Source organism: Callithrix jacchus, chromosome 18 (assembly GCF_049354715.1).
Source record: "Callithrix jacchus isolate 240 chromosome 18, calJac240_pri, whole genome shotgun sequence".
Classification (NCBI taxonomy): domain Eukaryota; kingdom Metazoa; phylum Chordata; class Mammalia; order Primates; family Cebidae; genus Callithrix; species Callithrix jacchus.
In genome coordinates this window covers 5853141-5879281 of record NC_133519.1, presented here as the reverse complement: position 1 = coordinate 5879281, position 26141 = coordinate 5853141, and the positions used below count along the sequence as shown (strand labels likewise).

The following is a 26141-nucleotide window of genomic DNA, read 5'->3' as shown; positions in this document are numbered from 1 at the left end:
GCGTGGTGGTGCACACCTGCAATCCCAGCTACTCGGGAGGCTGAGGCAAGAGAATTGCTTGTGTGCCTGGGAGGTAGAGGTTGCAGTGAGCTGAGATTGTACCATTGCACTCCAGCCTGGGCAACAAAAATGAGAACTCTGTCTCAAAAACAAAAAAGAAAGAACATCTCCAGCATCCCAGAAGCCCTCTCATCCCTACTTCTAAGGGCAGACTCGTTTTGCCTGTTTGTATACTTTATGTAAATGAAAGCATATTGCATGTGCTTTCTCAGGCCTGGCTGGTTTCCCTCGTCCTTACATTTGTCAGACCTGTGTATGTTATTTGCATATGATTGTAGATCGCACGTTCTCATTGCCGCAGAATGGTCCACTGAGACTTACATCACTCATTCTACCGATCATGGATGTTTGATGCTTTCCAATTGGAGGCATTACAAGTAGCACTGTTTTGCAACAGGTCCTTGATGGGAATCCCAGAACAAACTTGGCAATGCTTGGTTTCCAGGCTGCGGCCTCCTGAACCAGAGTCGCATAACACACCAGGGAGGTCTCTTATGAACCAAGTTCCTCCCCAGAGAAATCCAGACCCGGAGTAGCCACAGGCTGAGCCTTGACTCTGGCCAGAGACCAGATACCCCAACGCCAGAACCTAGTCACGTGCTGACCCAAGCATGTGGGACCCCCAACCCAAGTCGCCATGCAACTGGAGCTCAAATTCAAGTCCACAGTTTCTAGACTAGAGTCCTAAATGGGGTCCATGGGCTATATCCCCCCAAGGGGAAAGGGGGTGTCCAGCAGGTGCCTGAGTGTCAAGGTTGTGGCCTTGGGGATGGGTTCCTCCTCACTGAGCTGCGATCCCTTACAGGCAGTCACACCGGAAGCTGTGTCGTGAAAACTCCTCAGGCCTTGTGTCCTAATGGGGCAGGCTAACATGCAGGCTCCTTGGCCCCCTGCCCTGCCCAGACCTGTTCTGGATTCCACCCCAGCCTTCCCCAAGGTCGCTGCCACCTCCCACCTGCCAGGCTTAGGCAGGGCCTCTGAGACACGGCCAGGAAGGCTGGCAGGCAGGAGGGCTGGGGCAAGCACTGGGGGCCATGGAGGGGACAGCAGAGCCCATAGTCTATCAGAAGCTGTTGTTCTGGGAGCCAAGCCTGCAGTCAGAGGAGGAAGAGGAAGAGAAAGAGGAGACATCACAGGCACTGGTTCCCAACCCCTGGAGGCCCCAGGACTCTTCTGGTTAAGTAAGGGAGGGGTCTGGGGACCAGCCTTCCCAGGCTTAAGGTTTGTAAGTCCCTCTATCTGGAGCCCCTCAGGGGGACCAGGTGACTCCCTGCTGTGCTTAGCTCCAGGCACTGTCCCATCAACTTGGGGAAAACGTAGGCTGCAGCCCCAGACTTGGCCTGACCCAGTCACAGGTCTGTGCATCTGGAAAGACATTGGTACCAAGCCAGCCTCTGCTTGATACCATCTGCTGCTCTGTCAAAGGTCCCCAGCCCCCAAGCCCTGGTAGAGGAGGCACCTGCTGGGCAGGTTGGGGCCTGGCTACACCTGGCGGCTCCTGCCTCCAGCCCCTTCTCTCCCACCTGTCACACCCCACTGGGCCTTCCTCCCACCTGATTCAGTCTCCCCTTCAGAAGCTCCCGCCCTAGCTAGCCTCAGTTTCCCCAATCCTTTCACAGCTCCATGTCTTTGCCCAAGCTGTGCCCACTGTGAAGAAGCCCTTTTCTCCTTGGCAGACTTGAACTCCTCTTGCTAAATCAAACCTTTTTTTGTTTTTTTAAACAGAGTCTCGCTTTGTTGCCCAGGCTGGAATGCAGTGGTTTGATCTCCACTCACTGCAACCTCCACCTCCTGCGTTCAAGCGATTCTCCTGCCTCAGCTTCCCAAGGAGCTGGGACTACAGGTGCATGCCACCGTGCCCAGCTAATGTTTTTGTATTTGTAGTTTCACCATGTTAGCCAGGATGGTCTCAATCTCCTGACCTCGTGATCTGCCCATTTCAGCCTCCCAAAGTGCTAGGATTACAGGTGTGAGCCCCCATGCCCGGTGCTAAATCAAACCTTCTGGAAAACATTCCCTGGGGACTCTCAGGGTTCCTGGGCATCCCTCTGTCCCAGCCACAGCTCAGGACACCCCTCTGCAGGAACAAGACTGGTGGGCTGCCCGGAACCTGGGCCCGTCTAGTGGCCGCCCTGCTGCTGCTGGCTATGGGCTGCTTCCTGGCCATGTGGCAGCTCCAGCATCAACGCAGCCCCACAGGAGGCCTGGGCTCCATGGCCCCTCCACCCAGCAGACACTCCCATGGTCCTGGCGTTTACCATCATGGTGCCATCATCAGCCCTGCAGGTCAGTCATGCTGGCAGCGGCTCGGGGGAGGGAGGGTCACGGGTCACCGGGCCCAGTCCCTCCTGCTGTATTACAGTCCCTTCCTTGCTGCAGCCATGTGCTCCCACCTAGGCTGGGAGCTGCTTGTTGCCGGGGAGCAACGTTGTGGATGCCGGCATGGGAGCTGTTTTGTGCCTGGCGATGGTGCATCCTCATGCCACGGGGCTAGGTCAGTGACCCGGGATCCCGGACCACAATCCCAGCCCACAGCCTAATCAGTGACCTGGGCCTCATGGAGTCAGTAGCCCTGACCTCAAGGATGCTTGATAAGCAGGACCCAGGGTTTGGGCAGCAGTCCCCATCCCTTGAGCCAGGTCTGCATCACCTTTACCTCAGGTGTGGCCAGTAACTCCTGATCCCAGACTCAGTCAAGGGATCTTGACTGAAACAAGTCAGCGGCCCTTGACCCACGCCTGCTGAGTAACCCCTCTAGCTCCTGCAGGTGCCATGTTTTGGGGCTTCTTCCACAACAGCTCCTTGGGCAATTCCACGGCCCTGACATCAGGCCCAGCACAGACCCTAGCCCCCGGAGTGGCACTGCTCATGGCTCTGCCCACCCTGCACCTGCTGCATGCACGCTTTGGCCACCTTCCCTGGCCATGCCTGCTAGTCGGCCCTACCACACTGGCTTAGGAGGGCTTCCTGGTGGACAAGCCCCTGGCAGCTCAGGGCACAGGTCTCTGTCCACTGCTTTGCCATCCTGATGGGACGCCCCTGGGTGCTGGAGCCCGAGCTACCAACCCACAGCTGGCAGCCACGCTTTGCAGGGCAGGCTTTGCTCCCACCTCAGACCTTGCCAGGGACTCACTACTGAGTCTGCTGGCAGGAGACCTGGGGGTGGAGATGCCCTTGGCTGGGCCCAGGCCCACTTTGGAACCAGCGCAGCAGCTACCCATGGCCCAGGGCATCCTGTTCACCACCCCCAGTCCCTCAGCCAGCCCAGAGCTGCTTGCACTGCTGGAGGCAGCCCTAGGGTCTGGGGCATCCAGCCTTGACCCCTGCCCACCAGTCTTGCAAACTGCTGTGAGCCCCAAGAGCGGCACCCTGGCCACCATGGACAGCAGCGGCTCTGTGTTCCTTCTCACCTCCTCGCTCAACAGCTCCCTTGGTTCTGCATACCTGTTCCCAGGCATGGGGGTTCTGCTCAGCAACACGACGGCCAAGTCTACCGCTAGTGCCTGGGCCTGTCCCCTCATCCTCCAGCCTGGATGACACAGAGGCCAATGTGTTGGGGCTAGTGGCTTCAAGGACCCCTGATATGGCCAGAGAAATGACTCACACTATACTCAGCCATCTGGCAGAGCCCCAAACCCAGGCCCAGCACCAGCACCAGGGCCAGCAAGAACCAACAGAGCAGCCCAGCACTTGTGGTCAAGGGATCCTGCTCCAGGTGGCAGCCTATGCAGAGCACGTGCATGTCTCCCATGTCCCCCATGGCTGCTGCCCCTACCAGGGGATCTAACAGGATCGGGATGGGTCTGGCACAAGACAGAGTTATCTGAAGCCTGGGGAAGGAGTAGAGCAGACCCAGCAGTAATGGAGTGTACCCCAGCTCACACCGGTCATCTCAAGCACTTTGGGTGGTCAAGGCAGGAAGATTCCTTGAGGCCAGGAGTTTGAAACCAGCCTAGACAGCATAGCAAGATCTTGTCTGTACCAAAAATTTTAAATTTGCCAGGTGCAGTGGCAGATGCCTGTTGTCCCAGCTACCTGGGATGCTGAGGCAGGAAGCTTGCTTGAGCCGGTAGTTCAAGGCTACAGGAGGCTAGGATTACACCATTGCACTCCAGCCTGGACAACATAGTGAGACCCTGTCTTTGGAAATAATAATAATAATAATGGCTGGGTGTGGTGGCTCATGCCTGTAATCACAGCACTTTGGGAGGCCTAGGCAGGTGAATCACCTGAGGCTAGGAGTTTGAGACCAGCCTGGGCAATATGGCAAAACCCCATCTCTACTAAAAATATAAAAAACTTAGCTGGATGTGGTGGTGTACACCTGTAATCCTAGCTAGTTGGGAGGCTGAGGCATGAGAATTGCCTGAACCTGGGAGGTGGAGGTTGCAGTGAGCCAAGATCACACCACTGCACTTCAGTCAGGGCAGCAAGAGTGAAGCCTCATTTAAAAAAAAGTGTGCATCTATTATGTGCTCACTGCTGGCTCAGGCCCCCAACCTCTGGCTTTTTCCATTAGCTAGATTTGAGTTGCAGGATCCAGAGCTAGCACAGTCATTCTCCAAACCACCCACACTGAGGGAATTGCTGGCTCCTTTGCCAGCTAAGGAACACGACGGTGATGAGGAATAAGCAACAGGGCCCGGGGCGAGCACTGAGTTCAGATCCAGCTTTTGGAAGGACAGCAGAAAGAGTGCAGAGCCTCTGCCTCGGCAAGCACTGGGCCCCAGGGAGCAGGGCAGGCAGAGCCCAGGGTACTGCTGGCATCCTGTCCTTCCCTTCAGGGCACCCTCTACCCATCTTTCTCAACCAGACTGATACAAAATAAAGATCAAGTCTCCCGGAGGCCAAGAGCCATTCCTGCTTCTTTAATTTCCCATCAGCCTTGAAGCAATTGGAGTTGGGGCTTCCCGGATGGACAGCACAGGTGATCAGTAAACAGAGAGGGGAGAGCCTGGGTTGGTATCTTTCAGCTTCCACCCCGGCTCTGCTCACCTCCTGTCTCCTGGGGCACTAGATGTGCGAGGTAAATGTTTTAATCTCACTTTCTAGAACAGACAGCAAAGCAGGGAAGCAGTTGAGAGGGTGAGTTGGAGTTGAATGGGTGGAAATTCAAGGTGAAGGGTAGCCCTGACCTCCTCACAGCGTTAGGTCCTCTCTGGACCACAGCCTTCTGAAAACAGCTTCTCAAACCAGGAAGCAAGTTTGACCAGCAGCGCTTCCCTTCCCTGCCATTGTAAAAGGCTCCTCTGATTTAATAGACCCTTATTCCCACGACCTCCACCTTCCACTTCCAAGAAAATTCTTCTCCAGCTCAGTAATGGCACCACAATGTACTCAGTTATTTTAGTCCCAAACCTGGCATCCCCCTCACTTCCTCTCCCCCCACATCCAATCACCCACCCACCCCACCTGCTCCACATCAGCCGAAATCTGACCTGTTCTCATTTCCCTGGGTCCAGTCCACCACTGTCTCTAACTGGTCTTCCTGTTCTTCCTCTTGTGTGGACCTACGATCCATCATTTCCCACACAGCAGCCAGCATCACCTGGTGAGAATTTAAATTGGATCCAGGCCTGCCCCTGCATTAAACTCACCAATGACTTCTACCACACTCTGAGTGAAATCCTAGCCCGGGATCCTATGCAAACTTGCTTCTCTGAGCCACCTGGCAGCCTCAGCCCCTGCAGCCCTGGGCCTTTGCAGTTGTAAGGATTGGGATTTCCTCCCCTTAGATCCTTGCAGGAGTGTGGGGAAGGGCTTCTTGTCACTCAGCTCTCAGCCCAAATGTCAGCTACTTCCTGACAGAGGCCTTCCCTGACCGACCCCTCAAATCATTACCATAGACTCTGTTGAATGATAATTAGCGGCTGGTGCAAATAGATGCTCAGTACTGCAAAGAAAAATCGGCACTGAAACAAAGGATCTTTTAGCAACGCAATTTTTACTTCCTGGGCTACAGGAAGTAGCCACAAGAATATGAAAATAAAAGAAAGCAGACATATTTATTTCTCAGGCCTGGATGCTCTTTCACCCCACTTACAGGGGGAAGAGCAGGTAAAATGAGGTAATGACGGTCAGTGAAGGGTCATGTAAATCACGTGTCTTGGAGACTGAGGCCCAGGTGAGGAGAAAACCTAAGGCATCAGCACTTTTTTCCTATACTTGTCAAGAAATAACAAGGTCACTAAGATTTATGTTACTAATTCTTATATTCTAAGAAAAAGAGGAACCAGGTACAGAAGCAGAACTTGAAAGTAGCCACGGAACATGACCACTCAAGCACAGCACCACAGAGAAACAGTTAAGTCACTGGGTGTCTGTGGGCCTCCGTGACAGCGTCAGGCCTGCCACAAGAGCTTGGGGGAGCGGAGTTTTCTCCTTACTCCCCCAGGAAGACGTCCCGCCATCTTGGATGTGTCCTCCCCTAGCTGGCTAAACCGGGTGCTTTCAGAGCACTGACACAGTCGCACAGCCAAGGTGTCCTCCAGCAGCCCTTATGCGAGCATGACAGAGGGCTTAGAGCATCTGGCTTTAGCGTCACCTCTTTTCCAATGCCATGTCAGTCCCATACTTCCTGAGGCTTATAAGTAAGATTAGAGATTATATCATTACATACCTATATGTATGATTAATATGAAGAGCTATATGATTATGTGATTAAACATCTGTAGTTATGATTACATATAAATAGCTATATGATGATTACATATAGGAATAACTATATCTCTAATTCTTTTTTCTGGGTTTTTTTTTATTGCATTTTAGGTTTTGGGGTACATGTGAAGAACATGCAAGATTGTTTACTAATTCTACACTTATATGAGAACATGCTGAGACTTCAGGCCCTTGCCTCGGCTCTTGCTGGGTTTCCCCCCACAGCTTAACAGTTACTAGCAGCTTATTCCTTGACAAGAAAGGAAACTTTAAAAGGAACCTTTCAACTTCCCACAGGCGTATTTTTAACCGGTGATGTATTCACGTTTCAGCACTGAAAAGGCTCCCTCGGACCCCTGCATTCCCAGTTCTCTTCATAATTACGAATCTTTTTTTTTTTTTTTTTGAGACGGACTTTCACTGTTGTTATCCAGACTGGAGTGCAATGGCACGATCTCGGCTCACCGCAACCTCCGCCTTCTGGGTTCAGGCAATTCTCCTGCCTCAGCCTCCTGAGTAGCTGGGAATACAGGCACGCGCCACCATGCCCAGCTAATTTTTATATTTTTAGTAGAGACGGGGATGGTCTCGATATCTTGACCTCGTGATCCACCCGCCTCGGCTTTCCAAAGTGCTGGGATTACAGGCGTGACCACCCTGCCCGGCCTCATAATTACGATCTTTTTTGATGCACTTAGCTCCGTGTTCCTCCAGAAAGCGGCCGCTTTGTTCCAACCGCCTAGCGCTGCGCAAAGCAAGTGCCAGTAACTTTTGAATGGCTCAGGGCTCCAAGCGCAGGGCCGTCCTAGGACGAGGCGGATGATGTGCTGCACCTCAGTTGGTTTCCGAGATGGACCCTCAGAAACCGCCCCGTGGGGCTCCAAAGGGGCAGATGCTCCAGCCTCCGGGACAGAATGAACGTGAGCGAAAGGCTGGAACAACCGCGCCGGCGCAGCGAGGAACTTCCGCTCAGAGCGAGGGCGGAAATGCCGCCCCTCCTGGGTGCCCGCCCCAGCCTCGCTCCTCTTGGTTCCCCCGTCCCCTGCCCAGCCCCTCCCAGTTCCCCCTCCGAGCCAACTGAAAAAAACAGTGCGCATGCGCCGGGCCCTGACCTGGAAGTGGCTGGATCCGGGGCATGCGTGTTTCCATGAGTGTGGCGGAGATGGGGAGCCAGGAACCCTCCGAGCCCCCGTCGCCGGGAGACGCGACGCAGAACAGCGCCCGGCCTGCGGACCGCCAGGCCTGTTGAAACACAGCTGTGGGTTCTTGGACTTCTGGGACATTGCGAAGCCTGAGCAGGAGACGCGACTTGTGGCCGAGAAGCTGCCGGAGTATCTGCGCGCTAGGCCGAAGATGGAGCGGCGGGTTTGGGGCAGGGGCAGCGCACTTCCCGACAAGGAAGCGGCGGCGGGCCCAGGGATTTGGGATGGGGGCACGTGGTCGCGAACCTGGATGATAAGGTGCACGGGGTGTGCAGCTTCTTGTCACCGTTCAACGCGAGGGTGCGCTTGGTTCCGCAGGGGTCTGAGATGAAATACGCCCTGGAGCGGCTAATCACGGGACTCGGGGTCGGGCGAGAAACAGACCGGCCCTGCTACAGTTTGGCCCTGGCACAGGTGAGGTGCTGTTCCTGGCAGGATCCCAGCCACGCAGGTGAAAACGGTGGGGTGTGAGGAGGGCGGGTGTCTCAGCGCGACGGAGGGGCAGCCCGACAGAGAAGTCGGGAGTGTGTTGGAGGCCAGCCTGAGGGAGCCTCCTCACACGAAGGTGGAGAAAGCGTGAGCAAGGCCTGTCTCCAAAGCAGTCCAGGCAGGGGGAGTGGGAAGCGGAGCAGGTTTTCTTTCTGGTGCTTGCGTTACCCGGCCTCTTAGGTACACTTGCTGGGAGCAGTGAGCGCTGGGTGGGGTGGGCTCCCTTAGGCCTGCAGGGCATTCAGCTGATTGGAGTAGCCCACTCTCTGAGGAGCCCTGACAAGGGGAAGAGCAGTTAAGACCCAGGCCCGCCGGATCAGCCTGAGTGGAGCTCAGACCGGGCTATGGAGAGAAGACCCAGTGGCTGAGAATTTCAGCAGAGCAATCCAGGGACTGTAGAAGGCACTTTTGTGGCTAGGAGCGGTGGTGGCTCACACCTGTAATCCCAGCACTTTGGGAGGACGAGGCGGGTGGATCACCTGAGGTCAGGAGTTCGAGACCAGCCTGGCCAACAGGTTGACAACCCATCTCTACTAAAAATACAAAAATTAGCTGGGTGTGGTGGTGCACACCTGTAATCCCCAGCTACTGTGGGTGCTGAGGCAGGAGAATTGCTTGAACCTGAGAGGTGGAGGTTGCAGTGAGCAGAGATCAGGACACTGCACTCCAGTCTGGGCAATGGAGCAAGACTCCATCTCAAAAAAAAAAAAGGAAGCTGCCAAGGCTCAGCTCCAGTCCCAGTCCCAGAACCACTTGCAGACGGTACTTCAGAAATCCTAGCGGAGATGGGGCAGGGAGGCAAGATTCGTTTCCGAGAGCAGCTTCAGAGGCATTCATGGGGTGCGACTAGGCACCCAAGGCTTCCTGGGAGGAGTTGAAGGGGGAAGGGAGGTTGAGTTGTGAGGATGTACTGGGCCACTTCCTGAGCCCCTCTTCCTCCTGGCAGCTGTTACAGTCTTTTGAAGACCTCCATTTGTGCAGCATCCTGAAGCAGATGCAAGAAAAATATGACTTGCATCAGGTGAAGAAGGTGAGAGAGGGCCTGGGGAGGTCAGTAGCCCCGGGGGTGAGAGGCTGGGGGTGGGAAGTCCCACGGCCCCTCATGCTGTGCCTGGAATCCTTTTCTAGTCAATGGTGAGACCTGCTGTCTTTGCAGACCTGTTCAGAGTGCTCGCCCTCTTTCAGTCAGGCTGGCTGGTGAAGGTGAGAACTTTGGGAGGATGGTGGGGGTGGGGGGTGTAGGCTGGTCTTGGATGGGTGGGGGACAGTAGTGGTCCCTGCTCATACCCTCTGCCCCTTTGTGGGGACCAGGACCAGGAGGTGCTGAGGAAGTCAGTGAAGCTGCTGCAGGCCCTGGACCAGTATCAGAACCACTTGCAGGAGCAGCCCCAGAAAGCCCTGGTGGACATTCTCTTCGAGGTATGAGCTCACCAGCCTTATGGGCTCGGGAGACACTTCCTGCTACAAAGACATAAAGAGGGCTCAGATGAGAATCAGGAACAGCACTGTTCCATAGAAATATAAAGACATATAATTTGAAGTGTTTCAGTGACTTTGTTGAAAAGGTAAAAAGAGGCCCGGCACAGTGGCTCATGCCTGTAATCTCGGTACTTTGGGAGGTGGGTGTATCACCTGAAGTCGGGAGTTTGAGACCAGCCTGACCAATATGGAGAAACCCTATCTCTACTAAAAATATAAAAAAATTAGCCAGGCATGGTGGCATATGCCTATAATCCCAGCTACTTGGGAGGCTGAGGCAGGAGAATCATTAGAACCCAGGAGTTGGAGGTTGTAGTGAGCCGAGATCATGCCATTGCACTCTAGCCAGCCCAAGCCATATGAGAGTGAAACTCTGTCTCACAAAAAAAAAGTTAAAAAGAAACAGGTGTCATTAGTAACATTTTACATCATCTAGTATATCTAAAATATTATTTCAGTATGCATTTGTATACAAAACTGTTGAGCTGGCAGGGCACAGTGCCTCTTACCTGTAATCCCAGCACTTTGGGAGAGCGAGGTGGGTCAATCACGAGGTCAGGAGTTCGAGACCAGCCTGGCCAACATGGTGAAACCCTGTCTCTACCAAAAATACAAAAAATTAGCCAGGCATGGTGGCAGGCACCTGTAGTCCCAGCTACTCAGGAGGCTGAAGAAGGAGAATCACTTGAACCCGGGAGGCAGAGGTTGTAGCAAGCCGAGATCACGCCACTGCACTTCAGTCCGGGTGACAGTATGAAACTCTCAGAAAAAAAAAAAATCGTTGAGGTATCATTACTCTTTTTTTAGTGTGTTTCAAAATCCAGCGTGTATTTTACATGTAGGCACATCCCTGGTCAGATTTGCTGCCTTTTAGGCGCTCAGCAGCCCCGTGTGGCTAGTGCCGCTCTAGAACTGAACTCGGCACATGGCAGGTATATAAAACGTTTGCTGTTGTTCTCCTGGTCAAGGCTGGTCCCTCCTGGGCCTCCACTGCCCGACTTGGGAAGGTACACCTAGGCCTTTTTGCCACTGAAGAGAAAGGCAGGGGCTGGGAAGTCCCAGGCCAGGACTGCTGAGGAGTCGACCTCAGAGCCAAAAGGACCTGAATTTGAATCCCAGCTGTCTACCTAGGGCCCCTTTTGTATAAAATTGGCTAGTCCTCTGAAGTCCCAAAACCAGGAATAATTAAATGGGTAGCTCTGGCTGGGTGCCATGGCCCACACCTTTAATCCCAGAAATTTGTGAGGGTGAGGTGGGTGGATCACTTGAGGTCAGAAGTTCGAGACCAGCCTGGCCAATACGGTGAAACCCCACCTCTACTAAAAATACAAAAATTAGCTGGGCATGGAGGTGTACACCTGTAATCCCAGCTGAGGTAGGGGAATCGCTGGAACCAGGGAGGTGGAGGTTACAGTGAACTGAGATCACACCACTGCACTTAGCCTGGGTGGCAAAGCAAGACTCTGTCTCAAAAAAAAAAAAAGGCAGGTAGTACCGGGCCAGTTAGCATCAGCAAAATGCTTGTCAAAAACCCAGCTGCCTGGGAATTTGAGTTTTTTAGCAAATGGCCTCTGATGACTCTGATGCTTGGCCAGATGGCCCTGTGTCAGGAGGCTGGCAGGTAAAAGAGGCCACACTGGGCTCACCCTGCAGAGGAAGCCACCATTTCTTACCTTTCCACCCTTAGGTCTCAGAGGCCATGTTGCAGGAGATGCTGCCAGAGGTCCTCAGCACTGACTTGGATGCGATGCTCAGCTGTCCTGAACAGCTGGGGCTCTTCCTCCTGGCCCAGCAGAAAGTTCCCTCTAGGCTCAAGAAGCTGGTGGGATCCGTTAACCTATTTTCGGATGAGAATGTTCCCAGGTGTGAGGGAGGTGGATGGATTTGCTCTCCCTGGGGCTGTGGGACTGCATCTGGCCAAGCCCAGATTGGCTGTGTAGCCTGGGGGTGCCCTGGCTACTCTTGGCACACTGGCCCTTGCTGGTGAGGCAAGCATTCCCTGAGTCCCCTGCCCCCCACAGGATGGTGAACATGCTGAAGATGGCAGTGTCCTCAGTGAAGAAGGAATGAAAGCTGCCTGCCGTCGCCCTGGAGCTGCTCTACCTGGCACTCAAGGAAGACAAGTTTCTGCAGTTCTGGAAGGGGATGGTGGAACAGGGGCTGCTGAAGCTTCAGTTCTGGCCAGCCAGGTGCGTGTGGCATGTGGCCTCTCTCGGCCCCCTTCCCTGTCTGTAAATTGGGCTGGACTACCAGTCCTGAGGTCCCTGCCGGGGGACCAAGGGCTCTGACCATGCTTGGTCCCATAGTCCCTCTTAGCTACCTGTGTTTCTGCCTGCTGGGCACCACCCTTCCCCTGCTGACCAAGGAACAGCTGCAGCTGGTGATGCAGGGAGACGTGATCCGCCATTACATGGAGCACATGTGCACGGCCAAGGTGGGCACCGCCTGTGCAGCCCGATGCTGCTGGAAGGGCTAGGGAGGTGCTCTCCTTGCCAAGAAGGGGAGAGGGCACCTCAGGAGCCTGGCCAGAGACCTGGGTGTCTCCACTGTCTGGGTAGTGAGCTGCCTGAACCCCTTCCCCTCTGACAGATTGTTTTGAGTTGGAGTTTTCTCTTGTCACCCAGGCTGGAGGGCAATGAGGCAATCTCTGCTCACTACAATCTCCACCTCCCGGGTTCAAGCAATTATCGTGCCTCAGCCTCCTGAGTAGCTGGGATTACAGGTGCCCACCTCCACACCCAGCTAATTTTTGTATTTTCAGTAGAGACAGGGTTTTGCCATGTTGGCCAGGCTGGTCTCAAACTCCTGACTTCAGGTGATCCACCCGCCTTGGCCTCCCAAAGTGCTGGGATTGCAGATGTGAACCACTGCTCCCGGCTTCCCTCTGACAGTTTTGAAAAGGAGCGGGCCCCCACTTAGGTGTGGGTAGCCAGCGGGCTGTTCAGACCACCCTCCACCCCTGCCCATGTTGCGGTGATGAGAACAGTCGTCATGACCGTGTTTGAGCACCGGTGTGCCTGGTGCCCAGTCAGCGCTGCTGGGTTTACTGTTCTCAGCAGCTCATTTTATCTTTGCAGCAAGTTTCCGAGAGCTGTCATTCTGGGTGAGAGGCAGACTTGAAGCATCAGGCAGTGGTTAAGAGCCTGGGTTGGGCGGTGGTGTGCACCTGTAGTCCCAGTTACTCAGGAGGCTGAGGTGGGAGGATCACGTGAACCCAGGATTTTGAGGCTGCAGTGAGCCGTGATAGTGGCACTGCACTCCCGGGGCACAACTGGAGAAAATTAAAATGAGAAGAGCTTGGGCTGTGAGGCCAGACGTGGTCCTGCTGGGAGCCCTCTGACCCTGAGGAGTTCTATTCTAGGCATTTTTGTGTCTCACTTTACTCACCTACACAATGGCAGTAATGGCCAAGCGCAAAGGATTGCTAAAATGCTAAGCCGCCAGACAAAAAGTGGAACACGGGTCCTGGCCCCGAGGCAGCGCATTAGAGGTGGTTGGGTTGGGTCCCAAAGATGACACAGTGAGGAATTGGTGGCGTAGGCCTTGAACCTGGGTCAGTCTGGCCTCTTAACCACTGCTCTGCCTGTGCGTTGAGCCAGGAAAACAGCCCATCCCCCTCAGCAGTGTGGCGAGAGGGGCCTTTTGGGGCCAGAGGCACTGAAGCTGGGGAAGTCAGACCCGGGGAGGCCTTGATGCCAGACAGAAGCACTGGGGTGACCAGGAATGGAGCAAGCTCAGGCTCAGCCCTGCTGTGTGCCAGGGGAGACCCTGGGCCTCTGTTTAACCCTAAAGGCCGCAAGCCTGTGGGCTCAGCACCATGCCTAACTCTTACAGCTCCCAAACCAGTTCAAGTTCACCCCGGAGATGGAGGAATACATGGGCACTTTCCTAGAGGGATGCTGGTATGACCCTGAGCAGCAGCTGGCCGTGCTGGTGGTGGCCTTCTCCCCCACCACCAACCACGGTCTCCCAGTGGTGCCTACCTTCTGGTGGGTCGTGCGGTTCCTGAGCTCTCGGGCCCTGCAGGGCTATGTGGCCTGGCTGCAGGGCATGTTTCTCCAGCCAAACCTGGACTCCTTGATTTACTTAAGCACCAACAACTGAAGAAAGCTCAGGATGCATCACTGCATGTGTGAGTGGACCGTGCGAAGGACCCGTCGTCCTTCAGGAGTTAGCTTTTCTAGCCTGCAGAGCCCAGCGACCCTGCCCCTCACCCCCCCACCCACGGTGTCCTGGCCCTAAACCATGAGCAGAGAGAGGGAAAGTACCATAGCTCTCAAGGAAACCGAGGTCCTGCACTGGCAGTTGGGAGCGGGAGAGCTTGGTTTTCTGTCTCTGAGATCAGTTAAAGGAACGTCCTGTTTTTGATAATTTGTTTTCTTTTTTTCTTTTTTCTTCCCCCCCCATAGAGTCTCACTAAGCTGGAGTGCTATGGCATGTGGCATGTAATCTCAGCTCACTGCAAATTCTGCCTCCCGGGTTCAAGTGATCAAGTGAGTCTCTGCCTCAGCCTCTCCAGTAGCTGGGACTACAGGCACCCACCACCATGCCCAGCTAATTTTTGTTTTTTGAGATGGAGTTTTGCTCTTGTTGCCCAGGCTGGAGTACAATGGTGTGATCTCAGCTCACTGCAACCTCTGCCTCCCTGGTTCAAGTGATTCTCCTGCCTCAGCCTCCCAAGTAGCTGAAATTATAGGCATGTACCACCACGCCCAGCTAATTTTTGTATTTTTAGTAGAGATGGGGTTTCTCCATGTTGGTCAGGCTGGTCTTGAACTCTTGACATCAGGTGATCCACCCACCTTGGCCTCCCGATGTGCTGGGATTACAGGCATGAGCCACCACACCCGGCCTTAAGTTTTGTATTTTTTGTGGAGATGGGGTTTTACCATGTTGGCCAGGCTGGTCTTGAACTCCTGACCACAACCGATCCACCTGCCTCGGCCTCCAAAAGTGCTGGGATTACAGGTGTGAGCCACTGGGCACAGCCTGCTTTTGCCAGTTCTAAGTGGCTCACGTGACCTCGCCTCTGCGCCCCAGGCCTGAGCGAGCTGTGTTCTGGCTGCGGAAATGGATCATCCTCAGACTGGTGAGCCTTGTGGACAGCCTGCACCTAGGGATGGAGGAGGCCTTGACGGAGGAGGTGGCCAGGTACGAGAGGGGCTGGAGCTTCCCGTGGGCATGTGGTCGAGGAATGAGCCCCTCAACTCATTCTGGTTTGTGTCCTCTGGAGCCAGAAGCCTTTGGGTTGAGTCATCAGTGGGGAGCAGGCACAAGGGGACTTGGCAATTCCTCAGGAGCCTGTAGAGAAGAGACCCAGGAGGCACCCCAGCTGCAGGCGCCTAAGAGGTTCGGGTGTGCTGTGCGTGCCCTGCAGGGAGCCTTTGCCCATGGGTGGCATCAGGGAAGCCTGCCCCACACCTGCCTCATCTGTGTCCGAGCAGAGCCGGGTGCTCACCTCACCCTCAGTGTGCCCAGTCGCAGGAGGGGGCTGCACTGGCCCCGTGTTTGCAGGAGCAGTGGCGTGACTCGGCCATAACCACACAGCCTCACGTCTCTTGGTTCTTTGAGGGGGGCACTGATTCTCTCTCCCCAGCTCAGGTTGAGCCATGTTCAGCTGAGGATCCAGCCCTTCCTGGCCCAGCCACCTCCAGCCTTGCCAGTGAGGGCTCTGAGGACTGTACCGAGAGCAGAAGGGGTCAGAAGGGCTCCCCTCCTCCTGGTCTTGAACCCTGGGTGGTGCCACCAGGGGAGGGGAGCCCATGGAAACAAACGGCCGTGAATGGCACCAGCTGCTCTCCCGCCCGCCCCTAATTGTGTTTGTTCACTTGTTCTTCGTCACAAAGAAGCCCACATCCCAGATCCCTGAGACAAGGCAGCAGCTCTCCCTCCCTTTGGAATGTCAGGCCCAAGAGACCGTCAGCAGCACCTTCTTCAGGTGAGCCTGGGGTAGCCTGGGAGAGGTCCAAAGGTGGAAAGGCCTTCAGGACTCCTGCTTCCTGCAGTTCCCCTATGCTGGGGACAACGGCTGAGGCCCAGGGAGTCCTAGCAGGTCCTGGAGAGTTGGGAGACTGAGCCCTGGGGAGGGCAGAGGGAGGCGGCTATATTCACTCATCGGTCTGGTGACCAAGCCCTGCCTGTCACCTAGTCTGCTGCAGACCCTCAGCACGCAGTTCAAGCTGGCACCAGAGCAGACCTGGGGTGGGCAGCCCTGGACCTACCACCTGGTTCATTTCGCATACGTGCTGCTGAATCACAGTCACAGCGTGAGCCCCGTGACACCCCTCACTGTGCAGCAGTGCCGGGCCTGGGACAGGTGCGCGGGTGGGATTTCCAGGGGGTGGGCAGGACGCTGTGGTCTGATGGCAGCCAGGGCCTGAGGATCTGCCTGGCTCCTCACAGGATGCTGCAGACTCTGAAGGAGCTGGAGGCCACCTCCTCAGAGCCCAGGGCTGCCGCCTTCCAGCACCTTCTGCTGCTTGTGGGTATCTACCTCTTCAAGGTACTGTGGCCTGGGATGGAGGGGCCGTGAGCCTGGGGTCCTGCGGCTATGAGGGCTATGGGGGGGAGCCAGGAAAGGCTTGGGGAGTTATGTTGGGAGGTTTCCTAAGCCAGCCTCATCATGGGTAGAATTATCATCCAAGGAAATGTCACTCCGGCCCCTTAGCAGGCACCAGCTGGTGTCCTGAGCTTTCCAGGCAGGCCTTCTTAATTCCCAAAACTTGAGGCAGACTCTGCTTTTCCATGTTTGACATGGGGAAACTGAGACTCAGAGGCAGAGTAGCTTGCACTGTACCCTCTGGCTATGGGAACACCTTCTGGCCACGGGTTCTCTAGAACCGCGGGGTCTCCCTCTCATTTCTTCCCATCAGGAAGCCCTGACCACATTCAGCACTCAGTATCCTGATTCCTCTTTTGTTTGTCTGTTTTTTTGTTTTTTGTATTATTTTGAGACAGAGTCTCCATCACCAGGCTGGAGTGCAGTGGTGCAATCTTGGCTCACTGCAACCTCTGACTCCCTGGTTCAAGCAATTCTCCTGCCTCAGCCTCCCCAGTAGCTGGGACTACAGGCGTGCACCACCATGCCCAGCTAATTTTTTTTTGTATATTTAGTAGAGCTGGGGTTTCACCACATTGGCCAGGATGGTCTCAATCTCTTGACCTCGTGATCCGCCCGCCTTGGCCTCCCAAAGTGCTGGGGTTACAGGCATGAGCCACTGTGCCTGGCCGTCTGTTTTTTGAGATGGAGTCTTTTTCTGTTGCCCAGGCTGGAGTGCAGTGGCGTGATCTTGGATCACTGCAAGCACCACCTCTCTGGTTCAAGCAATTTTCCTGCCTCAGCCTCCTGAGTACCTGGGATTATAGGTGCCTGCCACTGTGCTGGCTAATTTTTGTATTTTTAGTAGTGACGGCGTTTCGCCATGTTGGCCAGCCTGGTTTTGAACTCCTGACCTCAGGTAATCTGCCCACCTTGGCCTCCCAAAGTGCTGGGATTACAGGTATAAGCCACTGTGTCTGCCCTTACCCTGAGTCTTAGAGAGTTTTCTTCTCACAACATGGGAAGCTCTTATCGAGGCTGCTGGTCTTACATAGCCTGAGTAGGTGGGTCTCTCACTTGCCCGTCTGGCCTCTTGGCTGTGATGGCTTTACTTGCCAGCTTTGGTTAGTCCGAGCCCAGCCTGTGGATGAGTTGTGTGGGTAAAGTTTGCCCATGATGCCCCTTCTGAGTGTTGGCGTCAGACCTTTGATAGCAGTGGAGCCCTGCTGATTCTAAGACACACGTGGAGCCTGCAACCTTGAGGTCTCTGGTGTTGACTTGCACAGAGGAGGCTGCAGTTTGCTGTGCCCACTTTCAGATAAAAGGTGCAGCTGTGGCCGGGCACAGGGACTCACACCTGTCATCCCAGCAGTTTGGGAGGTGGAGGCAGGTGAGTCATCTGAGGTCAGGAGTTTGAGACCAGCCTGGACAACATGCTGAAACCCCATCTCTACTTAAATGTAATTAGCTGGGCGTGGTGGCAGGTGCCTGTAATCCCTGCTACTCAGGAGGCTGAGGCAGGAGAATCGCTTGAAGCTGGGAGGCGGAGGTTGCAATGAGCTGAGATTGTGCCATTGCACTCCAACCTGAGTGACAGAGCAAGACTGTCTCAGAGAAAATGAATAAATTAAAAAAGGTGCAGCCCAGAGGACAGGGACCTGCGTGGCACACAGCCTGGGAGCCGGGGGCAGTGACCAGGGCTTTGGGCTGCTTTTCCTACCCTGGCCTAAACGTTGCCCACTGCATTTTGAGGGAAAAGTCTGTCTTTTAGGTACCACAGATCACACAGTTGTCAAGATGCCCTGCACAGGCACACACTCCGCCACTTCAGTCCCTGGAGTCCAGGGCTGTCCCGTCAGGTGAGTTCAGATATGATTAAATTAGTTGAAACTAACGACTTTCAATTCTGCCTCATGCCGAGCCAAACATGGAGGAAATCATTTAGAATTATGAATTGGGGGCTGGGGTTTGCTGGCTACTCTGGGACCCTGACCATCCTTGTCAGCTCTGTCTGTCTTGAGTGTCAAAGTGGGAGCTGGCCTCCTTTTCTGTCCCCTGCAGGTTTTCAGATCCTGTAACTGCATATTAGGTGTAAAAAGGCCCTCAGCCCTTGGTATTCTGGGGTCCAGCTGAGGTCTTCCATTCTGGATTTCGGGGTGGCTGGCTGGGGCCGGCCAGTGGCTGGGCTGTTGAAGGCTTCTGGTGCCACTGCTGCCTTTTGGCCAGCCCCTTGCCTGGCTCAGAAGGGCTGTCCGCAGTGCGTGTCCTACCCTGTCCCCAGTCCCCTACAGAGAGCTGTGACCTGCTGGGTGACATCCAGACCTACATCAGAAACAGCCTGGGAGAGAGACGCCATGGGAGCCGCACCAAGGCCATTGGTGGGTCCTTGCTTCTGGGACAGGGTGTATCCTTGGGTACAAGAGGGACTGAAGTGGTTCAGTGAGGACAACGGTCCCCTGCCTGGGCTCAATCCACCCTCTTGCAGATCCCCAGGAGCTGCCATGGGTAGAGGTGCTGGTGGAGATCCTGCTGGCCCTGCTGGCCCAGCCCAGCCACCTCATGTGTCAAGTGGCCCAGAGCATGTTCGACCACGTCTGCTCCCACCTGACCCCGCGTGCCCTACAGCTGATTCTGGATGTGAGTTGGGACCTTTGGAAATGCACTTTGTGCTGGGGCTCACTGAGCAGGGAGCTGCATCAGGTAGGGGAGCGCTTCAGCCTCCTAGCCTCCCTCCTGCCAGCCTGTGCCTGGTGGGAGGGGTCTCAATGAGGCCCTGTCCTGTCCTTGCAGGGTGTGGCCACCTCTCCTAGGCTCAGTTTTCTTCCCTGAAATGGGGACTTTTGGCCAATGGCAGGCAGGGCCTGGTCAGGAGGGCGGGGGCCACAGATGGGTCAGTGGCTGGGTCTCCTCGCCAGGTGCTGAACTCGGAGACCAGTGAGGATGAGGATGACCATGTGGTGGTGATGGACAAGTCTGATGAGCAGCGGCTGAAGGTTGCAGAGGTGCTGCCAGCGCGGGCCAGGTGGGGTGGCAGGAGTGGGAAGATCGCAGAGGTGTGTGATGAGCCTGCCACCACCCCACAGGAAAAGCACGAGGATGGTGAGGAGAGCAGAGGCTCAGAGAGTGAAGATGAAAGCGATGTTGGGGAGAGCGAGGAGGAGGAGGAGCGTGACAGGATGTGGACCAGGGCTTCTGGGTACAGCTGATGAGTGTGCTGCAGGCTGCGAAGGCGCTGGTGAGCGGAGCCGGGGAGGGCTCTTGAGTCCCTATGTTGTGTGTCCACCTGCCCGAAGCCAGGCTGACTGCTGGGCCTCTGTCCCTCAGGGTGGAGTGGAAAGTGAGGACGAGGAGGAGCTGGGGGATGAGGCCATGATGGTCCTGGACCAGAACCTCGCCAGTCTCTTTACTGAGCAAAGGCTGTGGATCCAGGCCCGGCAGGACGAGAAGAGCAAACCACAGAAGGAGAAGGTGCTGCAGAGTGACTTCCAGATTTGGGTGAGCCTGGGGTCTGGTGCCTCCACCACCTCCATCACCGCCCCCCGCCCGCCCATGCCCTGCCCCCTCCTTGCTGACCAGCTCTCCCAGCTGCAGGTGCTGGACCTGGTGGAGGTGCTGGTGACCAAGCAGCCTGAGAACGTCCTGATCCTGGAGCTGCTAGAGCCGCTGCTGGGCATCATTCGGTGCAGCCTACGCAGCAGCAGCTCTAAGCAGGAGCAGGACCTGCTGCACAAGACTGTGTGCATCCTCACATGAGCACGGGGGCAAGGCTGGTGGGTTTGGCCAGCAGTCCCCAGCCCCCAGCCCCCAGGCAGAACTCCTGGCTTGCTTGTTGTACAGGAAAGAGAGAGCCAAGCTTCCAGCCTGGGCCCTAGCTTGCAGGCTCACCACTCAGCCCTAGGTCACGTGTCACTCAGTGACTCACATGGTCCTTGGTCCATCCCGGTGTTCTCCTGACATGTGCGAGTGGTGCCCTGGAGCTGGGTTCCATCCCAGCCCCTGACAGTCTCCAGTGGGGCTGTGTCAGGGTGGGTGGGGACAGTGGCACCACCTGTGGCTGGGGACACACACCCAGTCCTCGGAGGTGCAGTGTACGTGGGAGTTTGTCAGGTTGGGAGGCCTTGGGGAGTGCAGAAAGGGGAAAGAGCATCCTGATGTGAGGTGGTCAGACATCCAGCTGGGAGGTCAGGTGAGGCGTGAGGCCACAGACCCCTGTAACCTCGCAGGCCTGACCCTAGTGGGGCTGGGGCCGCAGAGGCATTTTCAGCAGGGACATTTGGCATGGGGAAGGCTTTGGATCTGGTTTCCCTTTTTGGAAATGGCTGGCGGTGTGGAGAAGGCTTTGGGCAGGGCTGTGCTGGAGGCAGGTCTAGCAGGGAGGTGATGGCAGGCGGGGGAGAGCCAGGCAGGTGTCAGGTGCAGACCTGCCTTCAGGGCTTAGGTGCTGGGTAGTTGAAGGCCTGGGCCCCTGGGCACTGCATGGATGGTCTGCAGGGTGGGGGGCATGACTGGTGGTCATCCTCCATTCCACCCCAGGCCACACCTTCTCAGATAGTTCTGCCAGTGTGCATGGACAGTGTCACTCATTGAGCATCCTGCCTCTTGTCCCCACTCTGTCCTGGCCCTGAAGGGCCACATAGGGTTCTGAGTGCAGAACCCTTGCCTCGCTTTACAAAAGGCCTGGAGGCCACTTCCCCACGAGGGATGAGTATGGACAGGAGAGGTATGCCAGGCGGTGGTTGGCCCTGGTGCAGCCCCCCACTTGGGGAACTGTTCTGTTCCCCCTGTGGGGTGCCCCCTTGCCCAAGCACGATGAGCTCACATAGCTCCCAAGCAAGCTGCCAGTAGCCCTACCTTCCTCTGTGTCCTCAGTCACATCTGTCTTCCAGATCTGTTTCCTCACCTGTAAAGTGGGACTTGCTTGGTGCTGCTTGGCAGAGCGGGGTGGATTGAGATTGTTCTGACCAGCTCTTGTCCTCACCACCTGCAGCTACCACCTGTGCCGTGGCCGTATCTACTGCCACGACTTGGGTGACCGCATCGAGGCCGCCAGCCCGACTCCACCGCCCTCTACCACTTCAATGCCTCCCTCTACCTGCTCTGAGTCTTGAAGGGCGGCACTGCCGAGGGGTGCGTGCATGAGACGCAGGAGGAGCTGGAGGCTGGCACCAACCCCAGCCCCATGACTGAGGGCTCACAGGTGAGCAGGGCCTGGCCCAGGCAGAGCCCATGCACTTCACACTTCCCCAGAACTCACCCTCCACCATCCGAAGCTAGCCCAGTCTCCTCCCATCCCAGAGGCCCTCTCCTGGCCTCAGCCAGCTCTCTCACCTGGCCTAGGCTGCCGGCTGCCTGGACTTGAACTTCACGATATGTGTCTACTCATCAGTACTGAGCTCCTTCCTGACCAAGCGCCACAGTCCCCTCACGGTCCCCATGTTCCTCAGCCTCTTTTCCCGGCACCCAGTGAGTGTCAGGGCCCACCCTGCCCACTTGGGGTCCCCTCTCAGCCCCAGCCCCACCCACACCTCACAACCCTCCCTTCCCCGCCAGGTGCTCTGTAAGAGCCTGCTCCCTGTCCTGGTCTAGCACGTCACAAGCCCAGGGCGGCCCCACCAGCAGGTAAGAGACTTCCCGGCTCCCAGCCCAGGACCCATGTGAATTAACCTGCTTAACCTGCTTCTGAGGCCCCAGAGTGCTGGCCTGGTGAACATGGGCGCAGCCGTCCCTGCCACACCGAGCATGGAGGCACTAAGGGGGCGGGCTTCACTCCCACAGCCACCACTGCCCATCTGGCCACACAGAGGACACCGTGGTAGTGTCTGATCAGGTGCCAGGACTGCTGGGGGCAGACTGACTGAATGAAGATGGCATTAGCCAGGAATGGGTAGGAATTGTCCTGCCTGAGGTCCCACCTCTATCCAGCTGGGAGGCCTCCGTGCCCCCACCTGTACATGAAGGCATGAGAGCAGGTGGTCACGGAGTCCAGAGCAGCAGGTGGCCTTGCACGCCGCCCACATCCATGACTGGCAGGCCCCCTCACCCCCCTCAGCCTCTCATACCCAACATGCTAAGGCTCCAGGCACCCACCTTTACCCAACCACCAGGCACAAGCTTGCCTGCTGCTCCAGAAGACCCTGTCCATGTGGGAGGTGAGGTCGTGCTTCCAGGACCCAGAGCGGAAGCAGCTGATCAGCCAGGTCCTGACAAAGGTCATGGAGGTAATAGCCGGGGGGCACCCTTCCTCCTGGCCTGCTCGGGATCGGTTCTCTGAGAGAGGACAAGCCAGGATTGGAGCCTGAGCCTCCCGGAGTGTGGGGGGTGGGGAGACAGGGAATTGGGATTGTCCCAGGAGATGGTCCCTGCCTCTGGGCTTTAGTCCCTGCTTGGAAACAAAGGCTTTGACAGCCCTCCAGAGTACCTCAGCCTGGCCACCCCTCCCCAGAACCTGCACAGACCAAGGCAGAGCACCAGCAGGTGCTGTCCTCCCTGGAGCTGCTCAGTACTGTCTTCAGGACGTGTAAACATGAGGTGAGGTGGGGCCCAGCCCAGGGCAGTGTCGGGTTCCTCCTGGGGGCCTCAGGGCCTCCCGGCATCAGTGCCATTACCCAGGCCAGACCTTGGGGGTGGGGGTCATGTGGGGAAGGTTCTCAGTGCCTTGGTTGGGGCTCTGGGCTGTCATTTAGGCAGTTACAGAGCTGTGGATGGGCAAGTGACTAGGGAAGGGACTGTGCCACCCTGTCCTGCAGGGCGGGGTGCAAGGGTATGGCACTGTCATGTCCAGTGAGAAAGCTGAGAAGGGGTTGGCAGGGCTGGAGATGGTGAAGGATGGGAGAAGACTCAGGGTGGACATACGTTAGGGAGGCCATGTTTTCAGGCCTCGTGCAGGGTGTGGATGGGTGGAATGTGACATGTTGGGCAGCCACAGGGCAGGGTTGGGAGGCAGCTGTAGGTGGCCATCTCGGTCCCCTAGTCTGGCCTAGAGGGCAAGGTTTGGGAAGCCTCAGCATAAGTGCCAGTATGGAGGGAGAGCTTGCCAAGGCTACACCAGCAGGCAGAGGTGGGGCCTGGGATGGGGCCTTGCAAAACTGGGTGATAGCGAGGAAGCCAGGAGAGCAGGGCTCCTGGAAACCAGCAGATTCCAACAGTAACCTATTCAGGACGTACAGGGAGGCTGGAGGAAAGGCATTGGCAGCCCCACGGTGATGGAGTGGTGGGGATGGCCCTCTTGGAGGTGGGTGCACCAGTGCCACGGTGGAGACTCAGACCAGGCCTGCAGCTGTGGGGAGGAGAACCAACACCTGGGCATGTGTTTCCTCCAATGGTGAGACAGACACGGATGCCTTAACAGGCAGAACAAGAGGCTGAGGCCCAGGAGACTGCAGGGTTTGCTGGTGAGACAGCAACGGGGCCAAGGTGGGAAGACCACCAGGAGCCCCAGAGAGGCCTGCCCCTGTGGCCACCACCACCCTGCCTTCCCATCCTCTGCAGAAGCTGACCTTGGACCTGACAGTGCTCTTGGGCATGCTGCAGGGGCAGCAGCAGGGCCTGAGGCAGGGGGTGCACTCCACCGGCTCCAGCCGCCTACTTGACCTCTACTGGCAGGCCATGAAAACCCTGGGAGTTCAGTAGGTACTGGGCAGGGGATGCACACTTGGGCGGGGCTAGGATCACCCTCACACTGCTGCGCGCACACAGATGTGGGATCCCTGGGCCTCTGGAACCCCACGGGACCTGGGTGGAGGTGGCTGCTGCCCTCACTGGGCACCTTTTTACCAGCTTATTCCCCTTCAGGCACCCCAAGTTGGAGAAAGATACCAAGGAGATCCCCAGCGCCACCCAGAGCCCCATCAGCAGGAAGCAGAAGAAAAAGGGATTCTTGCCAGAGACAAAGAATTGCAAGAAACAGGTCAGAGGATGGCACACTTGCAGCCACCTGCGGGAGCCAGCCAGCACATGCAGCAAGAGGACAAAGGCCAAGGTCCCAGACCAGGCCAACGGGATGCCTACCACCAAGGGCCCAGTCCCTGGCACTCCCACCCTGAGCCCCAACACCCCTGCCAAGTCCACAAAACTGCATAAGAAAAACCGGAAGCTGTCCAAGGTGAATGGAGCTCCCAGCTCCCCAATGAAGCCTGTAGGCCAAAAGCAGCACCACGAGGCCATTCCCAAAAAGGGGGTCTTGGACAAATCACCGCCATCCACACTGGCACAGAAAAAGGCAAGGTCGCCTTTAGTCATCAGGAGCCCCAGCCTGCTCCAGAGTGGGACCAAGAAGAAAACGCAGCTGAGGAAGGTGGGGAAGCTGAGTGCAGGCCACCCTCAGCCTCCATCTGCCCAAGACTCCTATTTTTCCACCATGATTTGAATATGCAAGCTATTTCTAAGGCTCTGTCCCCAGGGAGGGTGTCACTGCCTGCCCAGGCATCCTGCTCTGGTAAGCACAGCCCAAGCCGTTCCTGCAGGGGTCCCAGGATGCAGAGACACCCCCCCCCCCGGTTCTAGGCTGGGACTGTGGCTTCAGGGCCCTGTGGGCCAGGTCCAGGGCTCTGGGGTTCACCTGGGTGGGTACAGGGTGACATGCTGGCTGCAGGCTGGGTACAGGTGTGACCGTCTTTTGCACCCTCTGCCCCAGGCTTTTTTGCTGAGGGAGCCACAGGGAGTGATTTAAATAGGTTTATTTCTTCATTTACAAGAGGAATATATTTGGCTTCTCTCTTAAGACTCTGAGATTCATAATCAGCAGCTCTAAAAAATAAAGGAGCAGTTTGGCTTCTGGAAGGAAGAGGAGGCAACAGTTGGACCTGATTCTTGTATGACAAGAAAACATCACTGGGGCCCTGGCTGAGGCTGGGGTGGAGGCCGGGCTTTGTGGGGTACCAGCCCACCCTTGTCAGGCCTCCCCGGGTACCCCACAGCTCCATGGGTGGGTATTCCACTAGCTTACACCCACTGAAGACACAGTCAGCCAATAACTAAGGGATGGAAAGAGCACTGTCCAAGCCAGCTCTCAGGGTCTCCTAACTGGCCCCTTGGGCCCCAGACACCAGCACTGCCTTGATGGCAGCAAATGTGCAGGGAGTGTATGACACGGGCTAAACTCCCCCAAAGGGGTTTGGGGCTGGTGTGATGTTGGCAGCTGTATCCTGGTATGCGCACAGGCATGAGTTGGGTGATCAAAGCCAGTGTGAAGGCCTGGCCCTGGGGGTCATTTGTGTGATAGGGACTGGCATCTCCCAGTGCCTCAGCCCATGCAGGAAGCTTTGTGGAGAGCTGCTTCCTCCAGCAGCAGAGCCCTGGCGGCTGCCCCATGGATTCTAGAATGGTCTCCTGGGCCCTGGCCCTAGCCAAGGCTCAGCCCAGCCTCTAGAGGGAGTGGGTTCCTGGCTTGGGGTGGTGGTAGCGAAGGGCTAGACAGCCGAAATATTCCTGGGGCCACCAGGAGCCCTGCAGAGGTTGGCTGGTGTGTGAAACCCTGAGACCACGAGGCTGGGGCCCAGGTGCTGCGCCGCTGCAGCCAGGGCCTTCACCCCTCGTGATGCCAGCTTGTCAAAACAATCCCCACCTGGGAGCTCCTGCCTAGCAGCCAACCCGAGATAGACAGTGGCCTCCAGAGAGACTGGCCCAGCCAGGGGGTGCCCAGCTTCATCTCCCAGGTTGAGTCTGATGTCCCCAAGGTCAGAGGCCAGCTGAGAAGCTGCAGTCCTGCATGCTGGCCC

At 56.4% G+C, this 26141-nt stretch overlaps 2 pseudogenes across 1 annotated transcript; both read left to right on the top strand.

Moving 5' to 3' along the window:
• Positions 1–1094: 1094 nt before the first annotated feature.
• On the top strand, positions 1095–3847 carry LOC128931097 (glutathione hydrolase 6-like; annotated as a pseudogene).
• Positions 3848–7826: 3979 nt separating this feature from the next.
• Positions 7827–25219, top strand: LOC128931044 (myb-binding protein 1A-like; annotated as a pseudogene). Its single transcript, XR_013529175.1, has 26 exons — positions 7827–8082; positions 8238–8333; positions 9355–9438; positions 9537–9611; positions 9720–9827; positions 11575–11750; positions 11909–12076; positions 12204–12321; positions 13722–14019; positions 14928–15040; positions 15702–15825; positions 16036–16203; positions 16290–16389; positions 18707–18803; positions 18911–19062; positions 19341–19427; positions 19509–19660; positions 19750–19920; positions 20017–20195; positions 21413–21622; positions 21763–21888; positions 21976–22044; positions 22530–22643; positions 22831–22953; positions 23914–24050; positions 24217–25219. The product of XR_013529175.1 is annotated as a myb-binding protein 1A-like (transcript).
• Positions 25220–26141: the final 922 nt, after the last annotated feature.